This window comes from Sapajus apella, unplaced genomic scaffold, assembly GCF_009761245.1.
Source record: "Sapajus apella isolate SASKATOON/1434 unplaced genomic scaffold, GSC_monkey_1.0 scaffold155, whole genome shotgun sequence".
Lineage (NCBI taxonomy): Eukaryota > Metazoa > Chordata > Mammalia > Primates > Cebidae > Sapajus > Sapajus apella.
The window spans coordinates 820,618-848,153 of NW_022437095.1; the positions used below are offsets into that span (position 1 = coordinate 820,618).

General features: G+C 39.4%; 1 protein-coding gene across 5 annotated transcripts in view; it reads right to left on the reverse strand.

The window, feature by feature from the left end:
* The window catches only part of LARP4B (La ribonucleoprotein 4B), a 114,794-nt gene that overhangs the window by 76,729 nt on the left and 10,529 nt on the right, over window positions 1–27,536 (reverse strand). Inside the window, exons 1-2 of one of the 5 annotated variants that reach the window (XM_032266110.1) lie at window positions 10,532–11,010; window positions 3,399–3,479 (exon numbers count right to left, since the gene is read on the reverse strand). The exons of 2 other annotated variants lie outside the window; for them this stretch is intronic. The gene's annotated coding sequence lies outside the window, so the exon portion shown is untranslated. Of the gene's footprint in view, window positions 1–922; window positions 960–3,398; window positions 3,480–10,531; window positions 11,011–19,224; window positions 19,514–27,536 lie in introns of those variants that run through there. 2 more of the 5 variants (XM_032266111.1, XM_032266109.1) reach the window with 2 other exon arrangements.

Below are 27,536 nucleotides of genomic sequence, written 5' to 3' on the forward strand. Positions count from 1 at the left end.
TGTGCTTAGGCAAGTTATTTCACCTCTTTGTGCCAGAATTTCCTCTACTGAAAAATGGGTGCAATAATAGTTTTTATCTCAAAGGGGTTTGTATGAGTCTGTGTGTACATGTATTAAATTAGGTTTTGTTTGTTTGTTTTTTGAGACAAAGTCTTGCTCTGTCCCCTAGGCTGGAGTGCAATGTGGCATGATCTCTGCTCACTGCAGCCTCTGCCTCCTGGGTTCAAGTGGTTCTCCTGCCTCAGCCTCCTGAGTAGCTGGGACTACAGGCACGCAACACCATGCCCAGCTAATTTTTTTGTATTTTTAGTAGAGACAGGGTTTCACCATGTTGGCCAGGATGGTCTCTCATGATCTGCCTGCCTCGGCCTCCCAAAGTGCTCGATATTACCGGCGTGAGCCACGGCCCCAGCCTAAATTAGTTTTAAAAGAGTTTTCTAAGCTGCAGGTCAAGATCCATTAGGGGTCATGAGATTGATTTCGTAGATTAACCAGAATTTTTAAAAAATAAAATAGAATTGGATGGAATACAATCAAACACAAAAATTTGGAATGTGTTACATTGTCAGGGCAGGTAATTGTTTTCTGAAAGCTTTGATTTCTGTTGTGTGAGACATACACATTTTTAAGAGATTAACAAGACAATTATGTATGTAATTTCTGGTGAGTCGGAAAGTGACAGTGGTTATAGTGGTGGTGTAACCACCACTGGATTTAACCAATCAAGGAATAAATGTTTGCAAAGTAAAAATTCTAAGAATATTACGGCAGAGAGCAGTGGCTCACACCTATAATACCAGAACTTTGGGAGGCTAAGGCAGGTGGAATGCTTGAGCCCAAGCGTTTGAGACCTGCCTGGGCAACATGACAACATCCATCTCTATACAAAACACAAAAATTAGCCGGGTGTGGTGGCATGCGCCTGTAGTCCCAGCTACTTGGGAGGATGGGATAGGAGGATTACCTAAGCCCAGGAGGTGGAGGTTGCAGTAAGCCAAGATCGCACCGCTGCACTCCAAACCTGGGGGACAGAACAAGACCCTGTCTCAAAAAAATAAAAAATTTTAAAAAAAGAATATTCCTACCATTAAGCAGTTAAAAAACAAACAAATGATAACAAATAGGGCAGGCTCGCTGAGCACTTTATTTGTTGTGCATTTATATTATTATAGTAGACTTCATGAATTTTTGTTTCACAATAATTTATATGCATTCATTCATTTCCCAACCTGCTTGTTCCAGTTCAGTGTGACAGGTGGCCAGGGCCTATCTCAGCAGCTCAAGGAGCAAGATGGGAACCAGCCCCAACAGGATGCCATCCCAACACAGGGTCACTCACATACACACCCACACTCAGACTGCGACCAGGCAGATACACAAATCCACCCAACATATACACCTTTGCAATGTGGGAGGAAACTGCAATACCCCAAAAAAACATATAGACATGCGGAGAACGTGCAAACTCCAAACAGACAGTAGTTCTGGCCAGGAATTGACTTCTTTCTCACAATGTTGAAATGACATTGAAAGAAATCATGTTTTTCAAAGTGGTTTTTCATGAAGCATTTACTCAACCCAATGTCTAGCCACTACACTTCACATATAACATTTCATTCAATTTTCTCAAACAACCTAAGAAGTAGCTGGATCAGCAGTACTTTGGGAGGTCAAAGCGGCAGATCACCTGAGGTCAGGAGTTCAAGACCAGCCCGGCCAATGTGGTAAAACCCCATATCTACTAAAAATACAAAAATTAGCCAGGCATGGTGGCTCACACCTGTAATCCCAGCTACTCGTGAGGCTGAGGCAGGAGAATCACTTGAGCCCAGGAGGCGGAGGTTGCAGTGATCTAAAATCACACTTAATTACACTCTAGCCTAAGAGACAGAGTGAGACTCTGTCTCACTATAAAGAAGTAACTGAATCAGTAGGGAGTTAACTCTCACAATTCTGTATCATGAGGATTCCTAGACATCTAGGTCTGACTTCAAGGTATTTCTTCTTTTCACTGCAAGCTACGCCGCTTCATAAACAAGATAAAAATTTTTATTTAACCCAGATTATCTTTTTAGGAACATCTGAAAACATCAGACTGTCAGAAAAATACCTTTAAAAGTGAAACTATTTTTCTCTTACTAGGTAACCCTACAGGTGTCTCACAGTATAGTGGTGCTCCCTATTCTCAATAATCTGCTTGTGATAAATTCTCAAAAACCTTGTTAATGAAATAATCTGATGATCAAAGGCAATCTCATCCAATTGTGCAATTTGTATCATCAATCACAAAAACATCTAAATGCTATAAAACAGAGCTGGAAATGTAAGCTACAAGAGAAGAAATGGTTGAAGTAAATGTTTCACATAGGTTGCTGTTTTCCCAAATATGGGATGTATGACAAATGTTAAATTTTAACAGATACATCTTAATTTTAACGTACATGTATCTTTTTTTTAAGTCTGTGTGGTACCAACGTCGTCTTATTAAACTACGAAAAAAGCGAATCAATTTAAAGAAATATATTAAGTACTAGTATAAATGCTATCAGGACTCAAAACAATCTTGAAAACAGAATGTAATTAAGTTTTAGAAGACACAAATTTAGGGAACATCTGGACTGAGATTCTAGGTGCTTGGTTCTCAGTCCTCAGATGCAATGAAGGATCCCTGGAGAAAACTGTAATTTTGCAGTTTTATAGTTCAGACGTTTGTCTTTTTTTTAACTATGCAGATGATTCTGAAACACCTGAGCAAATACTTCCAGGCAACGTTGAAGTAACACACAGGAAGAGTAGCTCCTACTCCCTGAGGTGGTTTTCTAGAAGAGAACAGATGGATCCCGTTGTAAAAGAAACCTACATGTCATTAAACATCAATTCTCACACAACCATCAAATCCAGAAACTAAAGACATATTAATAGATTAGCAACCAAACTGTAAAGTCCTCTGGCTCTTGTATTTGCATTTAGTTTGTAATAAAACTAATCTGAAAGTTATCCCTTCAGATTTAGTCTGTAATAAGATTTAGGGTAATGATCACACATACACCACTGTTACCACTGATGTCCTTTTTCCTATTCTAGGCTCCGATCCTGGACCTCATGGTGCACTTAGCTGTACTTCTGTTGAGTCTCCTTTATATTGCAACAGTTCCTCAGTCTTGCCTTATTCATCTACACTTTTCCAGAGTACTAATTACTTTGGGGAGTGTACCTCAATTTGAGATGAACCTAGGACATCTTAACGTGAAGCAAGGAAGCCATGAAGACACGGAGGCCACAGCAAAGTAAGCGAGGGGTTCCCAAAAGCCATTCAAGGGACATTAGGATCAAGAAATATGAACAGAAAACAAGTCAGCAGCAATCATGAGAGCTACCAGCACCACCACACTGCTCACATTGGGATTGTAGGACACCCACTCATTATTCCAAAGATCACTAAAGGAAAACCATCATTCAAACTGCTGTTCCTGGATGACCTGCATTTCCAAATAACCAAAAAGTTGATCAGGGCAAGAACCACAGTCAATGCGGAGTGAATGACAGCATCAGAAAATCAAAATATCCCAATGTCAAATACAATAATGAAGTCAATAATCATTGATGTCTGCTAAAATTAAACAAGAACTGATGAAAGGTTATCAAATGGTTAAATGAGACACGGACTGAAGCTATTTTTCAGTATTATCATTAAACCTGGGCCACCAGGCATTATATTTTTGACGTAATCAAAGCCTACCATCCACAAAGCACTTATGCCAAAAAAAGAGCCTATATTTAATCACACCTCTACATCTTACTCCCAATTTAAAGGGAATTCTAGGGAAATACATGTTAAATCATACCAGCACAAAGCCATCATCTAAATCCAAAATGTGGGCAAGAGAGATAACCTTATTTCTATACCAAATAAAAGGTATTTAAAAGGAGTTATTTTTATTGCCACAGAATTGAAAACCCTTAACCAAAATAACCCAATGTAATGTAACAACTTGTTTGGATCCTGAGTCAAATAAAGGAGGTTTAAAATGGCATTTTTTACATAGGAAAACTTGAAGGTTGCCTAGGTAATAAAAACATGATAAAATTACTATTAATTTTATTAAGTTGTAATCATAGTATTGTGATATTTATTTTAAAAGATCTTGTCTTTAAGAGATAGAAACTATTTTATCAGAGATGAGAATTCCAACTCTTGCTTTTTTTGGCTCTCCATTTGCTTGATAAATCTTCCTCCATCCCTTTATTTTGAGCCTATGTGTATCCTTGCATGTGAGATGGGCTTCCTGGATACAGCACACCGACGGGTTTTGACATTTTATCCAATTTGCCACTCTGTGTCTTTTGATTGGGGCATTTAGCCCATTTACATTTAGGGTGAATATTGTTATGTGTGAATTTGATCCTGCCATTTTGATGTTAGATCTATTTTGCCCGTTAGTTGATGCAGTTTCTTCATTGTGTCAATGCTGTTTACCATTTGGTATGTTTTTGGAGTGGCTGGTACTGGTTGTTCCTTTCTGTGTTTACTGCTTCTTTCAGGAGCTCTTGTAAAGCAGGCCTGGTGGTGACGAAATCTCTGAGCACTTGCATGTTCGCAAAGGATTTTATTTTTCCTTCACTTATCAAGCTTAGTTTGGCTGGATAGGAAATTCTGGGTTGAAAGTTCTTTTCTTTAAGGATGTTGAATATGGGCCCCTACTCTCTTCTGGCTTGTAGAGTTTCTGCTGAGAGATCTGCTGTGAGTCTGATGGGCTTCCCTTTCTGGGTAACCCGACCTTTCTCTCTGGCTGCCTAGTATTTTCTCCTTCATTTCAACCCTGGTGAATCTGACGATTATGTGCCTTGGGGTTGCTCCTCATGAGGAATATTTTTGTGGGGTTCTCTGTATTTCCTGGACTTGAATATTGGCCTGCCTTGCCAGGCTGGGGAAGTTTTCCTGGATGATATCCTGAAGAGTATTCTCTAGCTTGGATTCATTCTCTCTGTCACATTCAGGTACGCCTATCAAACGTAGATTAGGTCTTTTCACACAGTCCCATATTTCTTGGAGACGTTGATCATTGCTTTTTACCCTTTTTTCTCTAATCTTCCTTCCCGTTTTATTTCATTGAGTTGATCTTCGACCTCTGATATCCTTTCTTCTGCTTGGTCAATTAGGCTGTTGAAACTTGTGCATCCTTCACGAAGTTCTCGTGTTGTGTTTTTCAGCTCCATCAATTCACTTATATTCCTCTCTAAGTTGTCCATTCTCGTTAGCACTTCATCAAATCTTTCTTCAAGGTTCTTAGTTTCTTTGCACTGGGTTGGAATATGTTCTTTTAGCTCACAGAAGTTTCTTATTACCCACCTTCTGAAGCCTGATTCTGTCAGGCTTCTGATAAAATAGACTTTAAACCAACAAAGATCAAAAGAGACAAAGAAGGACACTATATAATGGTAAAAGGATCAATCCAACAAGAAGAGCTAACGATCCTAAATATATACGCACCCAATACAGGAGCACCCACATACATAAGGCAAGTTCTTAATGACTTACAAAGAGACTTAGACTCCCACACAATAATAGTGGGAGACTTTAACACCCCATTGTCAATATTAGACAGATCAACGAGACAGAAAATTAACAAGGACATCCAGGACTTGAACTCAGACCTGGAACAAGCAAACGTAATAGACATTTACAGAACTCTCCACCCCAAATCCACAGAATATACATTCTTCTCAGCACCACATCACACCTACTCTAAAATTGACCACATAATTGGAAGTAAATCACTCCTCAGCAAATGCAAAAGAACGGAAGTAATAACAAACAGTCTCTCAGACCACAGTGCAATCAAGTTAGAACTCAGAATTCAGAAACTAACACTCAGAACCACACAGCTTCATGGAAACTGAACAACTGGCTTTTGAATGTTGACTGGATAAACAATGAAATGAAGGCAGAAATAAAGATGTTCTTCGAAACCAATGAGAACGAAGACACAACATACGAGAATCTCTGGGACATATTTAAAGCAGTCTCTAGAGAAAAATTTATAGCAATAAATGACTACATGAGAAGCAAGGAGAGATCTAAAATTGACACCCTATCGGCAAAATTGAAAGAGCCAGAGGAGCAGATCAAAAAAACTCAAAACCTAGCAGAAGACAAGAAATAACTAAGATCAGAGCAGAACTGAAGGAGACAGAGACACGAAAAAACCTTCAAAAAAATCAATAAATCCAGGAGCTGGTTTTTCGAAAAGATCAACAAAACAGACCACTAGCCAGATTAATAAAAAACAAAAGAGAGAATAATCAAATTGACGCAATAAAAAATGATAAAGGAAATATTACCACAGATTCCACAGAAATTCAAACCATCATCAGAGATTATTACAAACAACTCTATGCACATAAACTAGTAAACCTGGAAGAAATGGATGAATTCCTGGACACTTGCATCCTCCTAAGCCTAAACCAGGAAGAAGTCAAAACCCTGAATAGACCAATAACAAGGGCTGAAGTTGAAGCCTACCACCCAAAAAAAGCCCAGGCCCAGATGGGTTCACAGCCAGATTCTACCAGACATACAAAGAGGAGCTGGTACCATTCCTTCTGAAACTATTCCAAATAATCCAAAAAGAGGGAATCCTTCCCAAATCATTTTATGAGACCAATATCATCCTGATACCAGAACCTGGCAGAGACTCAGAAAGAAAAGAAAACTTCAGGCCAATATCCATGATGAACATAGATGCAAAAATCTTCAATAAAATACTGGCAAGCCGATTGCAATAGCACATCAAAAAGCTTATCCACCATGATCAAGTAGGATTCATCCCGGGGATGCAAGGCTGGTTCAACATACGTAAGTCTATAAACGTAATTCACCACATAAACAGAACCAAAGACAAAAACCACGATTATCTCAACTGATGCAGAGAAGGCCTTTGACAAAATTCAACAGCCCTTTATGATAAAAACCCTCAATAAACTAGGTATTGATGGAACCTCTCAAAATAATAAAAGCTATTTACGACAAACCAACAGCCAATATCATAATGAATGGGCAAAAACTGGAAGCATTCCCTTTGAAATCTGGCACTAGACAAGGATGCCCTCTCTCACCACTCCTATTCAATATAGTACCGGAAGTTCTAGCCAGAGCAATCAGGCAAGAAAAAGAAATAAAGGGTATTCAATTAGGAAAGGAGAAAGTCAAATTGTCTCTATTTGCAGACGACATGATTGTATATCTAGAAGACCCCATCGTCTCAGCCCAAAATCTCCTGAAACTGATAAGCAACTTCAGCAAAGTCTCAGGATACAAAATCAATGTGCAGAAATCACATGCATTCCTATACACCAATAACAGGCTTAAAGAGAGCCAAATCAAGAAGGAACTGCCATTCACAATTGCCACAAAGAGAATAACATACCTAGGAATACAACTAACGGAACGTAAAGGACCTCTTCAAGGAGAACTACAAGCCACTGCTCAACGAAATAAGAGAGGACACAAACAGATGGAGAAACATTCCATGTTCATGGTTAGGAAGAATCAATATCATGAAAATGGCCATACTGTCCAAAGTAATTTACAGATTCAACGCTATCCCCATCAAGCTACCAATGACCTTCTTCGCAGAGCTGGAAAAAAACACCTTAAACTTCATATGGAACCAAAAGAGAGCCCACATAGCCAAGTCAATTCTAAGCAAAAAGAACAAAGTGGGAGGCATCACACTACCGGACTTCAAACTATACTACAAGGCTACAGTAATCAGAACAGCATGGTGCTGGTACCAAAACAGAAATATAGACCAAAAGAACAGAACAGAGGCCTTAGAGGCAACGCCACACATCTACAACCATCCAATCTTTGACAAACCTGACAAAAACATGCAATGGTGAAAGGATTCCCTGTTTAATAAATGGTGTTGGGGAAACTGGCTAGCCATGTGCAGAAAGCAGAACCTGGACCCTTTCCTGACACCTTACAGTAAAATTAACTCCAGGTGGATTAAAGACTTAAACACAAGGCCTAACACCGTAAAAGCCATAGAAGAAAATCTAGGCAAAACCATTCAGGACATAGGCGTAGGCAAGGACTTAATAACCAAAACACCAAAAGCATTGGCAACAAAAGTCAAAATAGACAAATGGGACCTAACCAAACTCCAGAGCTTCTGCACAGCAAAAGAAACAGTCATTAGAGTGAATTGGCAACCAACAGAATGGGAAAAAAATTTTGCAGTCTACCCACCTGACAAAGGGCTGATATCCAGAATTTACTAAGAATTAAAACGGATTTGTAAGAAAAAAACAAACAAGCCCATTCAAAAGTGGGCAAAGGATATGAACAGATGCTTTACAAAAGAAGACATAGATGAGGCCAACAAACATATGAAAAATCCTCTTCATCACTGGTCATTAGAGAAAGACAAATCAAAACTACATTGAGATACCATCTCACGCCAGTTAGAATGGTGATCATTAAAAAATCTGGAGACAACAGATGCTGGAGACGATGTGGAGAAATAGGAACACTTTTACACTGTTGGTGGGAGTGCAAATTAGTTCAACCATTGTGGAAGACAGCGTGGCAATTCCTTAAGGATCTAGAAATAGAAATTCCATTTGACCCAGCAATCCCATTACTGGGTAGATATCCTAAGGATTATAAATCATTCTGCTATAAGGACACATGCACACGAATGTTCATTGCAGCACTGTTTATAATAGCAAAGACCTGGAACCAACCCAAATGCCTATCGATGATAGACTGGACAGGGAAAAGGTGGCACATATACACCATGGAATATTATGCAGCCATCCAAACAATGAGTTCGTGTCCTTTGTAGGGACATGGATGAACCTGGAAACCATCATTCTCAGCACACTGACACAAGAACAGAAAATCAAACACCACATGTTCTCACTCATAGCCAGGTGTTGAACAATGAGAACACATGGATATAGGGAGGGGAGCATCACACACTGGAGTCAGCTGGGGGGAAATAGGGGAGGGACAGCAGGGAGTGGGGAGTTGGGGAGAGATAGCATGGGGAGAAATGCCAGATATAGGTGAAAGGGAGAAAGGCAACAAATCACGTTGCCATGTATGTACCTATGCAACAATCTTGCATGTTCTTCACATGCACCCCAAAACCTAAAATGCAATTAAAAAAAAAAAAGAAACATGCATTAAAAAAAAGAAACTAAAAGGCTCATGAATAAAGATACACATCTGGAATTTGCTTTAGAATACGTCAATAATTTTTTTTAAGTTTAAGGGGAAAGAAGAAACCAAAAAACATGAATGGTGGCAAGCTGACGGTAGCTAAAACTAGATTACTGATAAATTGAGGATCACTATAGCATCTGCTCTACTTCTATGTGTTTAAAATTGTCCACAATAATAAGTAAAAGAAAACCTAACTTGGATATATTATCGGTACACACTTAAGACTTCATATGCTTATTTTTATTTAAAATTTGTATTAATGAAATAATACTAACCGTGGAAACAAATTTATCAACAATGTTAATGGCAGCTTAGCAAAAAAAAAAAAAAAAAAACGGTGGAAATAAAAACACAGGAAGTAGGCTCATGCCTGTAATCCCAACACTTTGGGAGACCAAGGTGGGGAGGTCACATGAGGTCAGGAGTTCAAGATCAGTCTGACCAACCAGGCTGGTGAAACCCTGTCTCCACTAAAATAAATAAAAATTTCCCAGCTACTAGGGAGGCTGAGGCATGAGAATCGCTTGAACCCAGGAGGTAAAGGCTGCAGTGAGCTGAGATGGCACCACTGCACTCCAGCCTGGGACAGAGCAAGACTCCATCTCAAAAAAAAAAAAAAAAGAAAGAGTAGAAACTAATGCAATATGTTACAATTACTTAAAATATTCACAAAGAGTGCATAAAGATTAAAAAAAAAGACATAAAACTGCCGATACTAAAGTTGTAATATATTTATAAAAAATTCACAAAAAACTTTGCAAGTACTTAAAAACAAAAGAAACGAGACGAAGATATACCAAAAGACTAACAATGTGTGATAAGTTTTTTACTTCATCTCCCACAGTATCAGTTTTTTAAATAACGTATTATTCTTATTACACATCTTAATAAAACATCCAGCTTGCTGATTCCACCAGTCACTGAGTCCCCTGCCATCCTTCCTACAGAAAGGGCACTGCTGCCCAATGCAGAAACATCTAAGTCAATTTGCAGTTGTTTTTCAAAATAGATAAATCAAGTGCAATTCAGTGGGCAAATTTTCTTGTGAAACTACACCACTCAATCCTGTTCAGTAAGACAAAGGTTCTCAACATGTGGTCTAGGCATAGTTCAGAGTCCCAGAAGCCCTTCCAGCAGGGCTACAAAGTCAAACTATTCTCAAAATAATCCAAAGATGTTCTTTGCTTTTTTCATTCTCATTCTCTCCTGACAAAAGCACAGTGAAGTTTTGGTATAGCATCAAAGAATACTCAATATTCATTTATATGAAATTACTACTAAAATAAAATAAATTACCTGTGTGAGGCCAGATTTCCTTCACACACTTCAACCAAAATAACACCCTACTAAAAGATGAAATGCAAAAGCAGGTAAGAATCCAGCCAAGATTCTATTAAGTCAGACATTAAAGTTTTACAAAACATGAAAAAACAATGCCACTCCTCCCACTAAATTATTTTTTGTTGTGGAAAAGTACTGCTACCTTTCATAAACAATGTGATCTACATTGTCTAATGGGTTTGTTATTATTAAAAATGTATATTTCTAAAATTATTGATTCTTGATATCTAACACAGTAAATACAGATAAAGATAAACCATAGATGGAGACAAATCATGTGAACTCAAGCTTTTAGGTGTCTTCTGTAATGTTTAACAGCACAAACAGGTCCTTAGACTAAAAGCTTGAGAACCACTCCTCTATTATAAACTCTTAATACCTAGTGCGATCTCAGCTCACGGCAACCTTTACCTCCGGGGTTCAGGCGATTCTCATGCCGCGGCCTCCCTAGTAGCTGGGAATTTTTTATTTATTTTAGTGGAGACAGGGTTTGCCCTTCAAAGCACACTATCAAGAAAGTGAAAAGATAACCCAAAGAACAGGAAAAAACATTTGCAAATCATACATCCAATAAGGGACAAATATACAAACAATTCCTACAACTCAGTTAACAATGAGACAAATAACCCAACTTAAAAATTGGCAAATGAGGGCCAGGCACGGTGGCTCACACCTGTAATCCCAGCACTTTGGGAGGCCAAGGTGGGCAGGTTAAGATCAGGAGTTCAAGACCAACCTGGCCAACGTGGCGAGACCTTGTCTCTACTAAAAATACAAAAATTAGCCCAGCATGGTAGTGGGTGCCTGTAATCTCAGCTACTTGGGAAGCTGAGGCAAGAGAATTACTTGTACCCAGGACACAGAGACTGCAGTAAAACAATTAAGATCACACCACTGCACTCTAGCCTGAGCAACAGGGCAAGACAATCTCTCAAAAAAAAAAAAATTGGTAAATCATCCGAATCAACATTTTCCCAAAGAAGATATACAAAGGCCCAGCAAGCACATGAAAAGATCTTCCACATCATTCGTCATGAGGGAAATACAAATCAAAACCCAAAATGCCACTTTGAAATGAAATTAAATAAAATGAAGTAAATACAGAAAATTTTAAAAAAATACCACTTTGCATCTACTTGGATGACAATCATAAGACAGGTAATAGCAAGAGTGGCGAGTACATGCAGAAACTGCAATCTCCACGCACTGCTGGTGCAAATGTAAAATAGAGCGGCCGCTATGGGAAGCAGTCTGGCAGTTTCTCACTATGTTAAACAGAGTTACCAAATGACCCAGTAATTCTACTTCTAGGAATATATCCCAGAGAACTGAAAACACGTATCTGCCCAAAAACTTGTAAGTGAATTTTCAAAGCAACATTATTCATAACAGCCAAAAAGGAGAAACAACCAAACAGTAAACTATTAGGTTAAGATTAAGAGCCTCCCTTTTGTATGTGTGTCTATCATAACTCACTGGATTTTCAAATAGCAAAATCATAATTTCAGACCTTGATAATTTCTAAGAAAATCAAAGAGAGGATTCTCCTGAACAGCATATAATTATTTTCTTAGTATGAAAGGGTAATGTGGAAACACAAATTATTTGTATCTGAATCAGAAATCTGCAAAGAGAAAGAATGAATTTGGTAAGGATTTGGTAAGGATTATTCTAAGTGCTTTCTTTACATGTTAGCAAATAAATTTAATTCTGTTACTTAGGTTCCATGCCCATTTGGCAGAGCAGGCAACTAAGATCAGGGAGGACTTAAGGTCACAAAGCTAGTAAGTTCAGTGAAGCTAAATCAATGCACATAATTTTGCTATTATTCAACTATATACGTTTGGTTATCATTTAAGTACTATAGGCAATTCACTATGAATTCCTGTGTGCAGGTGTATGTTCTATCATAACATGATCCCAGAGAAGTACTCCTACAATTTCCTTAGCTGGTCTTCACTCCTTCCCTTTTACTGTGATATTCACTGCACCAATGTACAGATCATGATTTTGGCACGTAAAGCATCCTTTTTAATATGGTGCTTAAATATAAGCTAAATACTTACCTTTTTATACACAAAAACATTGATGTGATTCAATGACAGAATAAAACTGGTATTGGATCAATTGTATCAGTGATAATATTAAATATATTGTACCCTACTTGGGGATCTTCAAGTATATTGATAATTTTTACATTACAGCTTGACCTTAGAATATACATTTCACATGAGAATGCACTATATGGGGGCCAAATATAAAACCTTTCTCCTGAATCTAAAAACATTATTCTGAAATCAGGAACTCCCTACTCCCAATAGATTACTTCCAGTTCCATTTGCCATGTTCTGCACATTCTATTCCTCTTTCCTGGAACACAGGTATCCCTGTGTTTAATCTTCTTATCTATAGCACACAGTGATACTGAGAACAGGACTGATATACATATCCTACCAATGGTATATTACAACTTACCTCAATGATCTTCCTTTTGTTAGTAAATCCAAATAACACGGTTTTACTACAGGATTGTCTAAGTACTCCATTCCTTTATTTGTAAAGTTTGCTAAGTTCTCTTCTAATTGTCTGTGATTAGGAGCAATGAGTTAAGGAATGGAGCATGAGCAGAGATAGCACAAGATGCTCCTAGACATACATGTGATCCAAGAACTCCAAAATAACTAAGACCATTTTATAAAAATCAGCAAATAACCAACTAGATAAGTAAACAGAGATTATCCCAAATAAGGCAACAAGGCTGTTAAGATTTGCTCTAATTGAGTACTATATAATCTCATTAGGAATCAATTAAAGTCAAAATGCCTTACTTTCTTTTTTTTTTTTTTTGAGACGGAGTTTTGCTCTTGTTACCCAGGCTGGAGTGCAATGGCGCGATCTCGGCTCACCGCAACCTCCGCCTCCTGGGTTCAGGCAATTCTCCTGCCTCAGCCTCCTGAGTAGCTGGGACTACAGGCACGTGCCACCATGCCCAGCTAATTTTTTGAAGTTTTAGTAGAGACGGGGTTTCACCATGTTGACCAGGATGGTCTTGATATCTTGACCTCGTGATCCACCCGCCTCGGCCTCCCAAAGTGCTGGGATTACAGGCATGAGCCACTGCGCCTGGCAAAATGCCTTACTTTCAATGTCCAAATATAGTTTGTAGAAAAGACAGTTTACCATCCAGACTTTGATCCCTTTGAAGCTACATAAATTCATCAGAAAAAAAAAAAAAAAAAAAAATCAGCGCAGCTAAATCAAATCATTAAAAGCACAATCATGGCTGGGCAGAGTGGCTCATGCTTACAATCCCATGGCTCTGGGAAGCTGAGGCGGGCAGATCATCTGAGGTCAGGAGTTTGAGACCACCCTGGCCAACATGGTAAAACCCCATCTCTAGTAAAAAATACAAAACTCTTTTTTTTTTTTTTTTTTTTTTGAGACGGAGTTTCACTCTTCTTGCCCATGCTGGAGGGCAGTGGCAAGATCTCAGGATCTCAGCTCACTGCAGCCCCAACCTTCTGGGTCCAAGTGATCTTCCTGCCTAAGCTCCCCAGATAGCTAGAACTACAGGTGCACGCCACAAAGCCCGGCTAAAAAGGATATATTTCTTAATAGAAACATTTATTATGATTCCCACATGTCCATCTCTAAATACAGAAATACAGAAAATAAAATATAATAGAAATTACAGTTCCTCATTCATCTGCCTTGTGCTGTTGGTTGGATGGTATGGTTTATCTCACAGCTGCCAGCATCACTCTATAATCTTTAAAATGTACATTCTTAACTTACAACAGAATAATTCGAGAGTACCTTAAGGCAGATTATATACCTTATATAGATTACATACTCAAATGAATCTGTATGCTTGAATAGTGAGAACATTTACAGAACAGACTGCTGTTTCCAACAAAGCTGTTATTTTAGTCTTGTTTTTTCAAGAATCAGTATCTCTATATAGTCCACTCTTTTCATTTCATGTTCTTATAGTACATGTGTCACTCAAAGATACTGATGGATAAAAGAAATGAGTCTAATCTCAGAGTAGCTGTTTAATTATACATTTAAACTGGCACTCAGCACTGTAAACATACAAGAGTTAAATACAAACTGATGACACTAAAAGCTTTAATTTTATTTTTAATACAAATCACTAAAGAAGTTCCTAAGTGGCAAAAACATACTAAAACACATGAATACAAAACACATCTCAGTTGGTACAAAAAAACAAACCAAAAAACCTAAAACAATTATTTGTATTGGGGGATGTGAGATTGCGAAATATGTATTTGGTCTTCCTTCCATTTCATGGCATACAATTCCTCGGAATCTCCAAAGTAATAAACATCTTTCTGTACACTAATGAGATCATTGGGCTGGTAGTCCTAAGGTAGCTTCAGGATGGGGACTAGTCACACCATGAAGACCAAGGCACAATTAGACAGTTGGGACTTTCAGCCCACTCCCAATCTCCAGGTAGGGGAAAGTGGCAGAAGGTTACGTTGATCACCAATGGCCAATGATTTACATGCCTATGTAATGGAGTTTCCATAAAAACTCTAAAGGAATGAGTTTGGGGAGCTTCAAGATAGCTGAACACATGGAAGTTCCTAAAGAGCGGCAGGCCAAAGAGGGCATGGGAACTCCTTGCCCTTCCCCTACACCTTGCCCTACACATTTCTTCATCTGCTCCTTTGTAATATCCTTCAAAATAAACCAGGAAACATGTTTTCCTTACTTCTGTGAGCCGCTCAAGCTAAGTAATGGAACCCAAAGAGGGGGCGGCCATGGAGATTCTGATGTATAGCTGGTCCCTTAGAAGCATGAGTGAACCACTTGTGGCATGGGAGTGGCATCAGAAGGGGCAACTTCTAGGACTGAGCCCTCAACCTGTGGGACCTGACACTACCTCCAGGTAGTGCTGAGATTGAGGGGAGGATGCCCCACTGGTGTCTGCTGTAGAAAATGACTAGTTGCTCATGGGGAGAAATCCCTGCACACTCCTCGGTGACGAGCAGTCCGCTGTGATGTGAGAGCAAAGAAAAAACGGTTTTTCTTCAGGAGGGAAAGGTCAAAAATTATTTTCGAAATCTACTGAAAGCTACGATATAGACTAAAATATTCAAATATAAATCAGAAGTTCCAGGACTCCTCCAAGTCCATCTACAAACAAGAAATGGAAATGTCAGGAATGCAGTATGCAATATGGGGGGCGGCCTCCCTTGCCAGGTGGCGATGGCGCTGACCCACCTCTCCTCCTTCCGGGGACACCAGAAGCACAACGCCTGGCATACAGCACGTGTTACAACACCTACTCACGGGTGTTACCAGAGCCAAACGGCAGGCACGAAAGCTATGAAATTCCAGGTTGCTCAGATAGTCAAAGTCACCGATTCCAGGCACAGAATCTTCAAATAGTAGGCATTACACCTGCAGACAAGAATTGTTTCCCAGATAACAGGGCAAACTGTTAAACATTAAAATAAAATGAATTGTCCCCTTACAAAAGTGATATTACTGTTTTATTTTTTTTATATTCTTTTTAATTTTATTTTTATTTATTTTTATTTTTATTGTTTTTTGAGACGGAGTTTCGCTCTTGTTGCCCAGGCTGGAGTGCAATGGCGCGATCTCGGCTCACCGCAACCTCCGCCTCCTGGGTTCAGGCAATTCTCCTGCCTCAGCCTCCTGAGTAGCTGGGATTACAGGCACGTGCCACCATGCCCAGCTGATTTTTTGTATTTTTAGTAGAGACGGGGTTTCACTATGTTGACCAGGGTGATCTCGATCTCTTGACCTCGTGATCCGCCCGCCTCGGCCTCCCAAAGTGCTGGGATTACAGGCGTGAGCCACCACGCCCGGCTGGTATTACTTTTTTAAAAACAGGCTGGGTGTGTGCTGGCTCATGCCTGTAGTCCCAGCACTCTGGGAAGCCGAGGTGTATGCAGGCATTGTGCTGTCTGCTTCTGGTGTCCCCGGAAGGAGGAGAGGTGGGTCGGTGCCAACACCACCTGGCAAGGGCGGCCCCCCATATTGCATCCTGCATTCCTGACGTTTCCGTTTCTTGTTTGTAGATGGACTTGGAGTAGTCCTGGAACTTCTGAATTTATATTTGAAGATTTTACTCTACATCATAGCTTTCAGTAGATTTAGAACTCCTCATCTGAGGTCAGGGGTTCAAGACTAGCCTGGACAACATGGTGAAACCCCACCTCTACTGAAAGTACAAAAATTAGCCAGACATGGTGGCTGGTGCCTGTAATTCCAGCTACTCGAGAGGCTGAGGCTGGAGAATTGCTTGAACCCAGTAAGTGGAGGTTGCAGTGAGCTGAGATCACGCCACTGCACTCCAGCCTGGGTAACAACAACAAAACTCCATCTCAAAAAAAAAAGAAAAAAGGGAAAAAAAAGAATTTAAATTCCAAGATTAAGAACTTTTTAAAATCTTACTTTGGTTTACTATTCCAAATGATAAGTAGCTTTGACATAGCAGTATCATCTCCATTCTATAAGTAAACTGAATTACAGCTATAGGCCAGTTATGGTTACATGCCTACTTCAATAGACAATGTGAAAAGAAAAATAACTGACAGCAGTTGAGCTAAGTGAGGTGTGCAAGCCCAGAGAGACATGAGTGTGGGACTTCTGTCATGCCTCCGCCCCAGATCCATGCTGGACTAATTGTTTAACGTCACTGTGTTCCCAACTGGCTGCCTTACCCTTTTCTTCATGTTCCTGAAATCTGTAACAAACAACGTACAGCCAATCAACAGCTTATGTTATTTTGATGTAAATTTTTTGTAAACAACTCAGGAACTGCCTTTTCTTCCTTTAAAAATGTACTCGCAACTTCTGCTAATGGAGTGTATACTCAGAGCAACCTGAATCCATACACCTGGGCTGCAATCATCAGGCTTGGCCCAAAACAACTCTCTACTTACATTAATTTTGCCTCAGATTCTTCCTTTTAGACTGACATATCTGATGTAAGACAGCAGGATTCAGAATGTCTCCCCTCAATCACTGGGTTTTTCTGAGAACAGCGCTGGGAACCAGTGTGAAACTCCATCTTCATAGGTCTCATGTGGTGTTTTATGTGAGGTCTCCTGAAACTGGAACTCTCAATTTTGGCTGAACGTCTAGGCTTCACCTGAACTGTTTTTCAAACTCCCTCTTTCCTTTAAGGGTGAGGGCTTTGCTGTTTTTGGACAAGAGATTTGGGTAAAAAATTCCACAGACAACTGCCTTCTTTCTGCCATTGCTTCAGGGCCAGGATTTTGAGCCAAGGTTTTTCCACCTCTGTCACACAGCAGAGGTTTGGGATGAAGGACTGGCAGTTAGATACTGGTGGTTACGTTTTACATAGCATGCTTTTAAGACTACAGCTGTTTTCTATTGTTTGAAAATCTTGACTTAGCCTTTCATTTGTGACCAATTCCTGTTAGTTCCCAACTGAAAAGTGCAGTCTTTTTGCTCCTCCAGATGGGTATGAGGGTCTGGTCCCCTGTACCTTGCTTGACCAATTCCCTGCCATCTGCCAGTTAAGGACAATTCCAGACACATCACACTTAAATGCTAAACACATTCCCAGCCTTTGTCACTTTTCAAAAGTTACAAAGTTATACAAAATCAAGACTTTACAATTTGGGCACTCTTTGCAGAAACATCAGCTGGAGTTATGTGCACTTATGGGGCACTCTCTTATAGATACCTAGAAAGTGGGCCCACCTAACACAGGACAGTTGTAAGCAGCAGTAGCCAAAATGAGGATCCTCTGAAGTGTCTAAATTTAATCATTTGCATACCTAGTTGGGAAACTAAATGGAAGACCGACTTTATGTTTGTGCTGAAAACTGACAGTAAAATGTGAAAAGATGCTTTTTCAGAGTTCTATGTTCAGAAGTATAAAAAGCTGATATTTTGGCTATCGTTTTTTTGGAAGGAAAAAAAAAGCCTTTCTGCTTTTTCCTCTTTTGGTTCCTGTTTCTGGGAATTTTTTTCAGTCAACTGAAACTCATCTTAAAATGTGCTTGATCCCTATTTGCTTCCTATCTTGTTGGCATGATTTTTGCTGAGGAAAATACAAAACCTCATTAGCGCCTTTCGGAAAGCTTTGTATCTCCCCAAAATGGCTCCTCTAAGACTTGTTCTGTTTCCTTCCACTTCTACTCCTTCTTCCTTTTGCCATATTTGATACATGAAGAAATCTAGAAGAGACTTCTAATGATTCTGAGGCCCCCTTAGCAACACAGAAAGAGGCAACAATCACCCGCTTTGGTGGGAGGGGTCTTCTGTTTTCCTTGCCAAGTCTGAAGGGTTGTGAGTAGTTTCCTCTCAGGTCTAAAGTGCTCTGTTCCCTTTTGCATTGCACTGTCCAATTTTATTGGTTTTGGGGGGCTTTAGGGATTACTTTATGGGAGAGAACCTGACTTTTGTGAGATGGTGGACAGCTCACTAGTGAAAGCGGCAGTTTGGGAAGTGGCTGACAGTGAATGGTTGTTATTGCAGGATGTCTACTGTTTCTTTATACATTTAGATAAATGCAGTTTTAACACTTAGAGGCTATAAGAGTGCTCACCTGCTTCACGTTATGGAGGGGTAATATAAAAAGTTAAAATTAAAATTAAAAAAAAAAGAGTGCTCACCACCAAGTGATAAGATTCCCATGTGGGATGGGCTGGTCAGGGTGGGCTGACTGGTCACTCGTCAGCCTTGAGGGAACATCCCTGCGGTAAGAGGCACTGTGGAAGCTCTGAGTGGCGGGTGTTACAGCGTTTTCCTCCTTTGGGGGGACACAAGATTCAGTGTATTAATAAAAGTAGAGTCCCTGATTTTTAAAGATCTAGATGAGGAGTGTCCAATCTTTGGCTTCCCTGGGCCACACTGGAAGAAGCATTACCTTGGACCACTCATAAAATACACTAACACTAACGACAGCTGATGAGATGCTTAAAAAAAAAAAAAAAACAAAGGAAAAGAAAGAAATCACCAAAAAAACAAACAAACAAAAAAGCCTCCATAATCTCGTAAGAAAATGTTTTCAGAACATTTACCAATTTGTGTTGGGCCACATTCAAAGCCCTCCTCGGCTGAGGGTAGGACAAGCTTGGTCTAGATGCTCTTTCATCTGTTCCTGCTTTTCAAATTTAAATATTAGGCCCCTGGAAACTGCAAATGCTTTCTTCTTCCACTCATTAAAGTCAGTTATCTAATCAAGAAGCAAGGTAGGTTGGAAGACCACCTACCTAACCAGACTGCTCTGCAATATACCACTTTCTACGACCAAGCGCACTGCCTCACATCTGTAATCTTAGCACTTTGGGAGGCTGAGGTGGGCAGATTCCTTCAGCTCAAGAGGTCAAGACCAGCCTGGGCAACATGAAGAAGCCTCGTCTCAACAACAACAAAAAAATACAAAAAAAAAAAAAAAAAAAAATCAGCGGGCCATTGTGATGCACGCCTGTGATCCCAGTGACTACGGAGGCAAAAGTGGAAGGATTACTTGAGCCTGGGAGGCAGAGGTTGCAGAGGTCACACCACTGCACTCCAACCTGGCTGAGAGTGAGACTCCCTCAAAAACAAAAACACAAAATATAACTTTCAGACATTGAGCTAACTATCCTGAACATCTTTATAAAAACTTACATGTGTAGAGGAAATGTCCTTTTGCAAGAGCATCTCCCTCCCTGCACTCAAGCCACTATAAACTTTTACAATGGGAAAAACATCGCCTCAAAGTTTACAGAACCAACCTTACATTTGTTTAATGCTTTTCCTGGCAATTCCTAACTATCCCTTTTTGATTTAACAAATAATAGTGTTTAACTCTTAAGTTCTGTGCCATTGGGATGCAAGTTTTCACCTGAGTTTCATGTCTTTGGAAGTGAAAATTTAGGGCTGCCTAGCAACCTAAATTGTTTAGAGCAATGGAACAGACAATCAAGAGACTGACAGTCTAAAGGAGGGGGGGATTATTTTAACATTAGCAAATGAAAAATCTTATTTAAAAAACTTTAAGATCTGCTCTGTTAGTGCATCTACATGTCTTTACTTTTATGTATCATGTATATGTAATATTTTACTACCAAAATATATGAAAGAGCTATAATTAACTGGCTTAAAGAAAAACGTGCTTAAATCAAATATTTTATCAAATAGAAACTCAAATGTCTTTTAGTTTATGACTTGGGTAAATCTTTGGTAAATAAAGACAAGTTTGTCAGTTTAATGAAAGCAGCTGTGTCTTCTCATCAGCAAATATTCATTTAACTCTAGGGTTTCAAAGGCTATAGAAATGGTAAACAAAGAAATAACTATGATGGGTAGCTTTGTTTAATGAACTATTCAAGTATAACTGTTGAGAATGAATAAATTAGGGCCCGGTACAGTGGCTCACACCTGTAATACCAGCACTTTGGGAGGCCAAGGCATGCTGATCACTTAAGGTCAAGAGTTTGAGACCAGCCTGGCCAATACAGTGAAACCCCTCTCTACTGAAAATACAAAAATTAATTGGGCATGGTGGCACGCATGTAGTCCCAGCTACTCAGGAGGCTGAGGTGGGAGGACAGCTTGAACCCAGGAGGCAGACACTGCAGTGAGCCAAGACGCCACTGCACTCCAGCCTCAGCAAAAGTGAGGCTGCATCTCAAAAGAAAAAAAAAAAAAAAAAAAGAATAAATTACATGAATGTAAATGAGATATTTATAAACAAACATTTCATAGTTTCACAAATCCTTTTCAAAAATTTAAAGTTATGTTAATAGATAATCATAAAATGTCATTTATATGGTACAGGAGAAAAGTATATTTAGGTCTGTTAATAAACAAAAATTGAGGAAAAATTGCCAGGCAGTTTGGCTCACACCTGTAATCCCAGCACTTTGGGAGGCCAAGGTGGGCGGATCACCTGAGGTTCAGAGTTCGAGACCAGCCTGACCAATATAGTGAAACCCTGTCTCTAAAAAAAAAAAATAAAATAAAATAAAAATTAAAAAATTGAGGAAAAATTAAGAAATTGTTTTCATCTGGAATAAAACAGTTCAAAGTTACTTCCTTGGTTTTTCACTAAAAATTAGAGTTACTAAGAGTTAAAATTGTAGTTATTATATGTAATTAAAACTATTTGGTATAAGAAATAATGTTATATACAGAGCATATTTTAAAAGTAAGATGTAAGGAAAGGTGAAAAGAGAAAGTAATTGTTTTTCCCTTTTACACGATAGATCTTTAAGTGGTCAAAATGATAAGGGGGAAGGGAAAGTAAGTTTTTCTCTTAAGGTAAAATGTCAATATATAAAAGAAAGGTATAGGTCAAAACCAAAGGCTTAAACAAGTTGTAGAACATTTATGGAAGATTAATCTTATGGAAAAAATGTTGTGTGTAATCAAGTTGGCTAAATTAGAAAAGAATTATTTAGTTTTGCTAAAATTGAGCATTAATATACAATGCACACTAATGCAGGGCCAGAGTCTGGGCCCCGAGCATTGATCTGCTCTTTAATAAAAAATTTTAAGTAGTTGTAAGAAGTTTAGGGAAATTTTGTCTTGCATGGTCAAAGCTGATTGACAGTTTTATTAAAATAGCTTTATACTTAGGGGGCTGAGGTGAGAAGATCACTTGAGCCCAGGAGCTTGAGGCTGCAGTGAGCTATGATCACGCCAATACACTCCAGCCTGGGTGACAGAGCAGACCCTATCTCCAACAACAACAAAAAAGGCTCTAGCATTGATAATATACGATGAAATGGTAAAATTGATTTTTCTCTTTTGAACAAGATGTTCATATAATATTAACGAGGATAACAAAAGACTTTTGTTCACTTTTTGAATAAGCTGCAAAATGTTGGTCTCATGCTATCTTTGTTAGGTCTTTTGACTGTTTAGAAAACTGAGTATCAAGGAGTAAAGGTTTTCATTTTTTGAAATCTTTCAATTATCTAGCTAAATAAATGACTATTATTTTATAGTGGCCTGTAATCCTATTTTGAGCAAGTGTTTTAAACCTTTAATATCTGACCTATTTTCCAAAATCAACATTCAAATTCTAAAATTAAGTATTTTCTAAAAGAAACCCCCTGGAAGTCCAAGAGACCTATTAGGCTTAATTGGCACATTAAAATCACATGTGAAGCTTTGTCAACTAAGAAATGGTGTTTAACTTTGGGTTATATTTGTATGAATGTTACTAATGCGTGTTCCAAAATTACACGAGATTTCTGAAATCCTGATATGTCTTGATCTGTCAGACATAATTACAGTTATTATGTTAAATTGTTGTGTGCCACAAAAATAACCGAATTTCCCTGTAAATTGTCTCTTTAACTGTAGCTACTCTAACTCTTTTGGCATCCACAATTTTTGTTCTGCTTCAACTCTTCTCAAAAAGTAGTTTACAATTGGCTACAGTCGAAAGTTAGCTTTTTCTTCAAGGGAATTCAGGGGGATAAAAATTTTTTTTTTTTGAAGAGACAAAGTCTCGCCCTATTGTGCAGACTTGAGTGCAGTGGCACCTCCTAGCTCACTACAGCCTCAAACTCCTCCTCCTAGCTCACTACAGCCTCAAACTCCTCCTCCTAGCTCACTACAGCCTCAATCTCCTCCTCCTAGCTCACTACAGCCTCAAACTCCTCCTTCTAGCTCACTACAGCCTCAAACTCCTCCTCCTAGCTTACTACAGCCTCAAACTCCTCCTCCTAGCTCACTACAGCCTCAAACTCCTGGGCTTAAGTGATCCTCCCACTTCAGTCTCCCGAGTAGCTACAACTATAAGCAGGCACCACCACAACTGGCTAATTTTTCCATTTTTTGTAGAGATGGGAGTCTTGCTAAAGTCTTGCCCAGGTTGGTCTTGAACTCATGGCCTCAAGCGATCCTCCCTTCTTGGCCTCCTAAAGTGCTAAGAGTACAACCATGAGCTGCTCTTGGTGGTAAGTACTAAGCATTCTTGAATACAAGTTTCTGATAATTTTGGAGATCGTATCATTGGACTTAGTAAAAAAATCTTTCAGCCGGGCGCGGTGGCTCAAGCCTGTAATCCCAGCACTTTGGGAGGCCGAAGCGGGTGGATCACGAGGTCAAGAGATCCAGACCATTCTGGTCAACATGGTGAAAACCCGTCTCTACTAAAAATACAAAACATTAGCTGGGCATGGTGGCACATGCCTGTAATCCCAGCTACTCAGGAGGCTGAGGCAGGAGAATTGCCTGAACCCAGGAGGCGGAGGTTGCGGTGAGCCAAGATCGCGCCATTGCACTCCAGCCTGGGTAACAAGAGTGAAACTCCGTCTCAAAAAAAAAAAAAATCTTTCAGAACCCTAATAATAAACTTCTGTGTTCATGAAGGTTGCTAACTGTACAAGGGACTGAAATTACAGACGACTGAAATGATTTTTACAACTTTTTGTTTGAAACATTGCTGATTCTTTTGATGTTTTGTTTTCCGGAGTCAAGAAAAAGCTTTTTATAGCTTACAGAAAATGGGTAAAATACACCTTTATGAGCAAAAATGAAACATTTGCCTCTCTACCTGATTTCTCCAAAATGTGTAAACTATTCATGAGTATTTGTATTTTATGACAGTCTAATTATATGCATAAGTTCAATAAGAATTTGTTTATTATAACAGGACACAATTGAAGACACTTACTTTCTGATATGCCCAGGAACCTCAAGATATTTTGGGACCTCAAGAAAGAAAGGAATTTACCCAATACTTGTAAGTATTACCTGCATAGACCTTGGCATGACTTCCCAGCCTTAAGGCCTTATAGTTCAATCCAAAATTCCCTATGAAAGTTCCAGCAAAGAACAACTTAAAAGAACCTATATGGCTAATCATTATTCTTGTTGTATTTTATGCAAATAATCAGCCCAAGTATAATACTGAAGCTTATTTTGCAAGTAAGCTGGTCCTCCTAATATCTGTATCTTTGGTAAAAATGGGGACTGGAGAGAGAAAAATTATGCTTCATAAGAAAACTATAGTACCCACGTTATTAGATCCCAGCCTTGACCATTGTTTTATGAGTTTTTATTGTTTTCCCACAATTTGGACTGAATCCCCAATCCAATAGGTTTTTTACTATGTATCTTATTGTTTTACCTCTAAGAAAACCAAAATCATGAAATTCGAAGACTACAGATGATTTAACAAGCAATGACAGTTACATACATCAGTGACTTGGGCTGGGCATGGTGGCTCACGTCTGTAATCCCAGCACTTTGGGAGGCTAAAGCGGGTGGATCACCTGAGGTCAGAAGTTCAAGACGAGCTTGGTCAACATGGTGAAACCCTGTCTGTACTAAATGTACAAAAATTAGCCGGGCATGGTGGCAGACGCCTACAATCCCAGCTACTGAGGAGGCTGAGGCAGGAGAATCACTTGAACCCAGGATGGGGGGGGTGCAGTGAGCTGAGATCGAGACATTGCCCTCCAGCCTGGGTGACAGAGTAAAACTCCGTCTCAAAAAAAAAAAAAAAAAGAAAAACAAACAGTGACTTGACTGAGGACTGAGAATGAGCCTTCCCCAGCACCGTCATACACCATTCCATCATAAAAATCCACTTGTAACTGCCACTAATCAAGATGTATACATATTCAGAGCAACTTGAATCTGATCCTGGGTTGCAGTCATCAAGCTTGGCCCACATAAACTCTCTATTCAGCTTCTTCATTTTAGGTCAACACTAACATCACAAAATATGTTTCAGACAAGCCAGGCATGATGGTGCATGCCTGTAAACCCAGTGCTTTTGGAGGCCAAGGCCGGAGGACTGCTTGAGCCCAGGAGCTCGAGACAAGCCTGGGCAACAAGATGAAAACCCACCTCTACAAAAAAAACAAAACCTAGCCAGGTGTGGTAGCACGTGCCTGTCGTCCCAGCTACTCGGGAGGCTGAGGTGGGAGGATCACTTGAGCCTGGGATGTCAAAGACACAATAAGCCAAGATCACGCCACTGTACTCCAGCCTGGACAAGAGTGAGACCCTGTCTCGACCGCAAAAACAAAAAAAGTTTCAGGCAAGCTATCAGAATCGCCATTGAAAATTCCAATCAGTTCCAATGATTCTGAATTACTGTTCAGAAAGGTAGATAACTTTTCTCAACCTTGAAGTATAGGATAACTCTGTCTTCAAATATAACCATGATGAAAATTACTATTAATACTTTAATAGTAATTATTAAACTATTATTAAATATTTAAACAATTAACTTATTAAATTATTAAATACAGAGCCTGTATCTCTGATGCTTAACTATGATATATGACTTAAACCTCCAAATACATCATGTTATTTGGATCCAAGGTGCTGCACAGAACGCTGACCCTTTCTAAGAGTCAGGTGTTACTTGCAACAGGCTTAGAAGCAAGAAGCTAGAAAGATCCCATTTTCTGTTTTTCCTGTATTGGATGATGTAAAGTAAACTGTCACCAGGACTCAGTTCCCCAAAACAGTAAAAGAAGTGTTCTGAAGAATGAATGTGGGAAAACGGGAGTGGGGGAGGTGGCTTTCAATCCTCTGAATTACAAGTCAAATACATTGCCGAGGGTGGGAGCTGTTGCAATTCGCAGTCATTTCTTAGAGTGTGAGAAGGCTGTATAAAAGACCCTGACACACACCAAAGTTACCTGAGGTCAGTAACCGAAAGGCCAGGAGAGCTCACAGCAGGTCACATTCTCTCTAGGGTGAGCTCCTCTACACAAAGATGATGGGTATGAACACAGGTGTTGAAGCTGGATCCAAGCCTGAAAACAGACTCCTGTGTTAACAGCATGGACACTAGAATACACAACTCTCTCTGGATGTTTTAGGAAGAAAACCATTTAACTGACATGAATTTCTCTTAGACTATTTCTCAAAGATGAACAGTAAGATGCAGTCTGATTACATGATACAAACTGGAAGGTGTTACCTAGAACACCAATTAGCACCTCCCTATCTGGATTAAGGTTAATGGATTATCTAAAATTACAAAACATTTAATTTTCCTGGAGTAAATATATTTCAATCTTTTAAAAAGTATAGTCTAATAACTGCTTTAAAAAATTGACCTCAGCTGGGCACGGTGGCTCAAGCCTGTAATCCCAGCACTTTGGGAGGCCGAGGCGGGTGGATCACGAGGTCAAGAGATCGAGACCATCCTGGTCAACATGGTGAAACCCCGTCTCTATTTAAAAAAAAAATACAAAACATTAGCTGGGCATGGTGGCGCGTGCCTGTAATCCCAGCTACTCAGGAGGTTGAGGCAGGAGAACTGCCTGAGCCCAGGAGGCGGAGGTTGCGGTGAGCCAAGATCGTGCCATTGCACTCCAGCCTGGGTAACAAGAGCGAAACTCCGTCTCAAAAAAAAAAAAAATTGACCTCAAAAAATTGAAACACTTATTTAAATTCTCTCATATAAAGTTAATGCTTTCACCAATTTATTCTGATATAACCACAGTGGAGGATATGCCTTCATAGTGACCACAGTAAGCTCTAAAATTACAGTGCAAAGGGATGCTGGACTTAGAATGGAAACCCATTACAGTCCTAGCTCTGTCACCAACTAGCCAGCTGTATCTCTAATTAATTTTACCTCAAGGGCTTCAGTTTCAGAGTCTTTAGAGATCTAAAATCCTAAGACTGCAACTGCAATATTCCACTGCTTTTCTGACAATTATTTTCAGAAACTAGCTGCCAAATTTCAGTTGACAAAATAATGTAGAACAAAACTCAAAGTCTTAGAATATAAATGTCCTACTTCAAAAGTACTACTTAATTCACACCTAATACTGTATGAATTAAGAATTAATCAGGCCAGGCACAGTGGCTCAGACCTGTAATCCTAGTGCCTTGGGAGGCCGAGCGAGGCAGGTGGATCACTTGAGGCCAGGAGTTCGAGACCAGCCTGGCCAACATGGAGAAACCCTGTCTCTACTAAAAATTCAAAAATTAGCTGGGTGTGGTAGTGTGC